The sequence below is a fragment of the Enoplosus armatus genome, chromosome 12 (genome assembly GCF_043641665.1).
Source record: "Enoplosus armatus isolate fEnoArm2 chromosome 12, fEnoArm2.hap1, whole genome shotgun sequence".
Lineage (NCBI taxonomy): Eukaryota > Metazoa > Chordata > Actinopteri > Centrarchiformes > Enoplosidae > Enoplosus > Enoplosus armatus.
In genome coordinates, this window is record NC_092191.1 from 21,706,923 (window position 1) to 21,714,929 (window position 8,007).

Below are 8,007 nucleotides of genomic sequence, written 5' to 3' on the forward strand. Positions count from 1 at the left end.
CCCCCCCCCCCCCCCCCCCCGCCACTCCACGCGACACGCACAGAGCCGAGCACGCCAGGCAGAGCTCCGAGCCATTTCCCACTAGATGCATCTCGACTGAATCAATAGGGCCCCCACAGCATATCATTAGACATAAGTATTATAATTACTTGTGTTATTAATTTTGCCTTAATACCAGGGATAATATGATATGTAATTCAACCCTGTTGAGGGAAGAGAAAATAAGATAATCACAAATGCATCTCTTATGAAAATCAATGCTGAAATGGATATTCCAATAACGCCAAAGCACTGCCCCTCTGTGTGTGTGTGTGTGTGTGTGTGTGTGTGTGTGTTTTATTTTGTTTTTTTCCCCTCATGCATATCAACCAATCATTTTCTGCATTCATCTGGAAAAAAAAAAAAAAAGAATATATATACATATATATATATATATATATATATATATATATATATATAAATATGTCCGACATATTTCACGCGGGCGCCCCTGTCCGAGGCAAAACAATATGGATTTGTGTCGCCGCGCAAACAATTTTAATAAAAAGCTATTGATTGGGGATCGAGCAGCTAGCCTGTGGGCGCGGAGCACCAGACCCCAGTGGGCCCAGATCATTAATGTCCTCAACTGCTGGCTTCACTGGCGCAAATTTGTTCAATAAGGGTCTGGCACGCATTTCTTTCGGGGCGGGTGGGTGGTGGGTGGTGGGGGGTAATTTTGATACAGCCATGCCGAGCTGTTTGCGGCTGCTCCACAGGCCACAAGCCTGAGACACATTCGAGGAGGGCGTTGTGCTTTTGCTCCTTTAATTCCAGTTCACAACAAACGCGCTGATTGCGTGTGATTTCCTGAAAAGTTTGCGTAGCGACGTGACTGAATGCACCTGAACGCGCCTCACTGCTGGAGCCTGCGGGCGCACACCTGGAGACCGGGCAGGTCTGGTCTGAGGAACGTGCATAGTAATAGGAGGTAGGAGAGCCACAGCAATCCGTGGCTGCTTTCCCACACATGCCGTACAGCTTGGCACCAACAGACATCCTCCTGACGGGGGGGGGGGGCAAAACACACTCTCACATCCTCTGCTTTATGTCAAACCTCGACCAGAAATGTGTGCAGCCACAATATCTACATCCAGGCAGAACCACACTGGCGTATACTTTCTTGAGCAGGTATCAAAAGCCTTGGCGCAGCGAGACAGTTTTAATTACCAGGTACTTTCCTTATGCTTATGATTTCAATTTCTCCCCGCAAAGCTGGTAATGATATTCAAAACGCCTGCTGGCAACTCCGACTCCTTATTCTCCCCCTGTCTTTTCCTTTCCACTAAGATGTGAATACCCCAGTTTATAGGCTTATTTGTCCTCCAGTCACTTTGTAAAATCTTTATTCTGCCGAAGATATCTTTTTAAATGCGAGCCTCGCTGGAAGGAATGGCAATAAAGGTTTTAGGGAGGGTGGGAGAAGGGTGGGGTGGGGAGATCAATGCAGAATGTATTAGCCTGCACTACCGAGACCGACTTCAATAATAAAAGCATTGATCCTTTAAAGTGAAGCTTATTTCTGAGGGCCGGCACGGTAAAGGAGGATGGTCCAATTCCAATACTGCACGGGGCCAGATGGAGAATCACAGCAGGCTATCTCACCTAACCCCCCCACCCCCCATAAAAAAAAAAAATCACATTGTATTTCAAACCCATATTAGATTCAGTCGCAGAATTACTGAGGAATTCTTGTTGAAATGCATAATGGAGGAGCATGTCCAATAATACGGCATATGGAATAACATATTCAATTGGCACTACTTAAGCTGTGCCAAGTACAAACGAGGGTGGGTGGGGGGGGGGGGGGGTAGGACATGGAAGGAAGAGACTAAAGTTAAATGATGTGGTAGGTAGGTAGGTTTTTTTTTTTTTTTTTCTCTTTCGGAGGAGGACATTTCCATTGTTGCTGTCATTTGGCTCATCCGTGCAGCTCAGGGGGATAGATGCAGAACGCATGCCGCCCGCTTTCCTTTTCAAATGTCTTGTCTCAAAAACAGGGGAGCTGCTGAATATTTCCCCACTTTGCCCATTGGCCACCGGACGCCCCAGACCTGTGCAGCCGGCGTCTCGGCTGCACGGCCGTCGGTAGGGAAACGCCGCGCAGCAATCAAGCGGAAGGGCCTGGTGTGTGTGTGTGTGTGTGTGTGTGTGTGTGTGTGTGTGACAAGCCCACTCCACCGTGTGCCTAACAAGCACACTTCACACACTAATCAGCTCGAGTGGACTTGCGTTGCATCTGTATCCATTTTCTTTTTTTTTTGTTGGCTTCCGCCTCACGGAGGGGGGGGGGGGGGGGGGGATTATGAAATGATCTGGATGGTATCAGTAGGTGAGGTTACATGTAATGGGTACGTTGAGGTGTAGTGAGGAAAACGGACGGCTCAAGATAAAACACGGCCCTTAAATGCAAAGTGGGGGTCAGAGGTGACCAGAGAGGAAGTACATGCAATGTGCTTTTATCTTCATTTTTTCCTCAGCCAACTCCAGCCTGCATTGATCTCCTTATGCCCCCCCCACCCCACCCCCCCGAATGCTTTGCTTTCCCTCACAGGGCTGCCAAACCCACACATTAAACACAATAACACGCCGCAAATTAGGCCCGAGACTATAAATAATCGGAGTCGGCAGTGAGGCTGCAGCTAATTGCTTTCCCTATCCATGAATCTGTTGATTGTTTTTGTTTTTTTTGTCGTCCCCCCCCCCCCCCACCACAATTTATCGTTTAATCTATGAAATGTCACAAAAACTGACAGTCCAAAACTCAGATTACACTTCTAAAGAAAATATAATTCCCACAGCAAACGCAGTCAAATGTAGTTCATTTTGCACATAAAGTTGCACAAAATGTCAGTCATTCGCAGCCTAAATCAAAAAACACTAAATAGTTTCAGCGACAGCCTGTAGTGGTCTAATGCTAGCATAAACACACACACTCACACTCACACACACACACACGTCGTGACCCCCAGTTCCACCTAATGTCTCCGCCACCCATCGAGGGATGGGGTGGGTGGGCGGCAGGACAGACACCCGCCTCCTGTAATCCCATCAACTCATGTCAGACAGCAGTCTGGATACAAGCCTATCTGCGAGGCCTGTAATCCACGGCTAAGACTTCACACACCGCGCTCCCACTTATCTGGAAACACACACACACACACACACACACACACACACATACACACTCATAAACATACTTGGGAGAGAAAAGTGATAGTTGCTGCTTCACTCAATTTGTCCCTGTCAGAACGATATTCTTTGCGGTAATTTCTATAAAGGGGAGAATCAGCATGAACGCGACAAAATGTTGTCACGCCAGTGTGTGTGTGTGTGTGTGTGTGTGTGTGTGCCAGGTAATAAGCACTGATGCATGCATTAGATTTGTTTTAAAAAGGCTCCTAAAATTAGAAACTTCAAATTTGGATAATATGTACAGTAGAGGCTACAAAGAAGAAAGGGGAGGGGGGGATGTATGTCATATTTCCTGTTAATATGTCAGTTAGTCCTTTATGCAGTGCGGCAGGTGCAGAAAGAAAGACACATTACTATTTTGTGTACTAACATCTAAGAAATTTCTGACACATTACAGATGTTTCCCCATAAAAACCAAACATTTTGTCTGTTAAGAACACACACACACACACACACACACACACAAAGAATCTGACTTGTTGGAAATTCATGTCTTGAGATAGAAATGAGAATAAAAGCTGCAAAAGCCTCATCATGCAGCATGTTATTCAGATTACACACACACACAAAAGAAAGAAAGTACAAGTAGCCTGCATATTCAAAATGGTGCTCGGAAAAAGGACAAAAACACGAGATCATTTACAAGTGGGCACGCACACATCGCTGCGTGTCTTCACCACACTCCGCTGTCAGGCCGTTCAATCAATCACTGGTCCCAGGGAACAATATAGCCCCATTATCATTCAGATACATGCAAAACGCCACAAAGAGAGAGGAGAGAACAAGGAAAAAGAGAGAGAGAGAGAGAGAGAGGCGTCGGACAAGGCACCCCTGCTCATGTCTTGCTTCAAAGAGAGGGAGGGAGGAAGAGGGAGGGAGAGAGAGAGAGAGAGAGAGAGAGAGAGAGAGAGAGACGTAGGGTGCAGGACCCACACGGTGTAGTTCCATCCAATTGCATTCCAGAGAAGTGACCACGGCCAGTGATAAACAAAGCGCCATAGATCACTCCTCTCCCAGACGGAGCCCGGCGCTGGAGGCAGCGGAAGACAGAGAGACAGAGAGAGAGAGAGAGAGAGAGAGAGAGACCGGAGACGACAGAGAGCTCACCGCCTATATGCATCTGCCCCCTTCTGCTGTCCTCTGATGCTACATTTTGACGCTTTTTAAAAAAATTTATAATAATAATAATAATTTTTTTTTTTGGTTTGGTTTTTTTTGGCAACTGGAATGCCATCAGACTGCCTCGCAGATTTGCTCTCCGTGACAAGAACGGGAGAGCAGAGCCGGAGAGGGAGGGAAGAGTGCTGCTGCTGCTGCTGCTGCTGCTGCTTCCTTCTCCCACTGCCACTCTGCATCGCATTCAAAACAAAAAAACAAACCAAAAAATTGTTCCCATTTCCCTAAGAGAACAGCAACAACAACAACAACAACAACAAAAAAAAAAAAGGCATTCAACACTTACCCACTTCCCAGACTCAAGACTCAGTGTTGACTTGAGCCCGGCGCGCACGAGTCACAACAGAACCCTCAGATATTCCTCCAAAAAAAAAAAGCAGATGTGAGTGTGTGTGAGGGTTCTCCCTCTTTTTTTTTTTTCTTTTTTTTTTTTTTTTGCAAGCCTGCCTGCCTCTGTTTTGCATCCATCCATTTTTTTGTTGTTGTTGTTGTTGTTTTTCTCTTTACAGCTTTGAAGCAAGGTGGATGACAAAAACATCAATCTCTCCAGGCACATTGTGTGGCATGCACGCTTTGACACACTCCCCCCACCAGCTCCATGCAGTATATAATCACACGGTTTTGCCACCCCCCCCCCACCACCTCCACCTCCCTGCATTCTCTCCTCGCGGCTCCACGCGTGAACATGGGCTCAGAGGGAAGCTGAAGGACAAGTGTGCATTGTTGGAGTGCGCTTTTGTTGTAATCATGTTTTGATTGGATTAGAATGGGAATTTGCTGTATCTCCAGAGTTCCATTTGCCATACGTTGAGGCAGTTTTATGCACGCTGCTTAAGAGGCTGGGGGGGGGGGTTGGAGTGCATTGGCTGATGGATGCAAGTCAGCAGCAGACAATGAGCATGAGCCGGAATCATAAGGTGTCCTTTTGATTTGGTTTTCCCTCTTTAAATCACCTTGTAGCCTCATTTGTGTTTGTGTGCATTCAAAGGTTCTCCCTAGCCCCAAGCAAGAACCTGCTGGTTAATCCTGAACAGGTCCGAGACAAGTCCGAGCATCTTCGGGATCAAGTCAAGAGTCCGAATGGGGGCCAGGTCCGAGCGGAGACATCACACAAAAGCTCCAGATTGAATCAAGACCAAGAAGCATACCATTGTCTTAAAGCTGCGCTAATCAATCCTTTTTTTAAATTTTTTATCAACAATGGCGTCGCTCTTGAACGCAGAGCCATCACCAACTCTGCAAAGAGCGTTTTAGCATCTTTCGGCTCTTTGTTTCAACTTTTAGTTCACTCTCGCCGACTCTCGTCGACCTTGTTTCCATGAAAACGCTCTCATAAGCTTGCTGAGAGCCACCTGCCCAGCACCAAACAGCAGACTTGACAAATGCTAGCGGCTAGCTGGCGAGCACGGTTTAGCATTTGGTGGTCAAAAAAAAAGAAAAAAGCTCTCGTGAACGAAACGCAGCTATCTGCCGCCGTCTGAGTAAATATGGATTGAGTTAGCGAACACATTAATGAACAAAAACGGTCCTGGAAGCAACGTGAGCATTGACGTTCAATGATCCGTCTGTGCCAATAACCGTTTGTGGTGTTAGATATCAAAACCTGCCATATTAATCAAGTCATATGGCTGACCATTTCCTCGATTTAAAGCAACGTACTGCTCTATTACATGACGAGATTAGAGCAGGTGGGTTGCAGCAACCCTTAGTGTTGCCTTGTGCCTTTACTGTCGGTTCTAGAGGGAGTCCCTCGGCCTTTAAAAAGTTCCAAATGTGATCGGAACAAGAAACAGTAAAGCGCATTTGAAGTCTAGACCAACAGCAAAACACTCAGCATTGTGTCAAGTTCAGCTGAGAGGTCCCTCTAGAGAAAAGAAAGGATATAATGTGAAAGCATGAATCCTTACGCGCTTTTGTGAACATGTGGTTGAAGTTTGCGTTCATTCAAAATGTACGACGTACTTCATGAGACCGCATCCTCCACCAGCGCAGTCCCTCGTCCGACACTGGTTCAATCTCCTTCATAAGCGGTTCATTTGATAGCATACGAAGACACAGATATATCATCTGAGCAGGAGTCACGGCCCCAGTCGGGGTAACCTAGAGAGAGACAGCATGTCATCGAATACCTAAACTCTGCAACATCCTGGTCTCCTGATCCCACATGCAGTGGATGAGACAGCACCGGGCGCTTGCCACTGAAAAGTGTAGGAAAGTGGCTCTGATCCACACCAACTCAGAGTTGGGGAAGTTTACCCGACATGCGTTTGGCTCTAAATCCTCGAGGATGCGGGCCGAGTGGCTGGTTTGGCAAATGTGCATCGAATCAACCGCCCCATCTTCCGATAAAGAGCAGCAAGCGTCTCGATGGGGAGGCTGCGGTGGCGGAGACGGCGAGGCAGTGCCAGACTGAGCTACCTGCCTCCGAGTTATGTGTTCAGCGAAACCTCTTCCATGTTAATTGATGAAATGAAAAATACAGATAGTTTCGAAGGGACGGGAATCATTCTTCCATGTCTGCCTTTACTCCCACACACTAAAGTGTGTTGTCAACTTTATTACGACATTACTCCACAAAAAACAATAAAAGTGAAAGCGAGACAGAAGTGAGAGAGATACTTAATGAGGGACATTTATAAACTGAGGATGACACCTAAAACACCTCAAGACGAGTATTTGGAATTTGCATAAATCTATATCCCTTTGTTATGGGGGGCGGGGGGTTCTTTATCCTATTAATATCTTAATTCTATTGCAATTTCACAGCTTTAGGCCACAAGTAAGCTCACTCTGCTTTTACCTGATATCACATATTGTGGCATACTTTTTCTTAGCAGCATAATTCGACCTTGCTGTGGCTAGTTCATCTTTCAGTCAGCTTTCAGTCACAGTCACAACTTCTCCTTTTCAAGAACAACCCGTGCTTTAACCGAAGCAGTAATAACCTGAGCAGGGGACAGATGTAAGCCCAGTAAGAGGCAGAAGAGTAAAGGAAGCCTTATTCACTTCCTAGTGACTATAAACTGCTCTGAAAAGTCATTTTTTCGCAGCTATTCCGGTGTTCTGTTTCTTTATACGCGGTCTAGCTTGTGGTGCGTTCAAATGCTCCCCTGTGACACAACATTCTCCAGAAGTTCTCAATCAGGCTCTGCATTAAAGTGCATTTTTGCACACATAATGACTAAACAGACCTTGTAATAATTACAACTCACAGTTAAACAGTGAATATACAACCACATGATACGAAAGTAAAACTTATTTACGCACTCTGACATCCAAACGTCACACCAACAAGTGTCTGGTTTGAATTTCCGATCGTTTCATACGTCCCTGAAGGCAGCCGCCCGACGTCACCCGGTTTGCTTTTCATGGCGGGATGTGGGGCTCTCAGCCTCGACTCTGCGAACCGAGTTCCGGCTAAAACCAAGAGACGTGTCGGTGCATTCTGCGATTCAACGGCCTTAACCGAGACACCTAAGTGCAACTCTTTACTTCAAAATATTAAAGTCACTGCCAGGCTAGCTAACGCTGGCTACGGAAGTCACTTTAGTCCCTCCTGGTTTGACAGCTGGCTGAAGGTTTGACGTTAGGATTAGT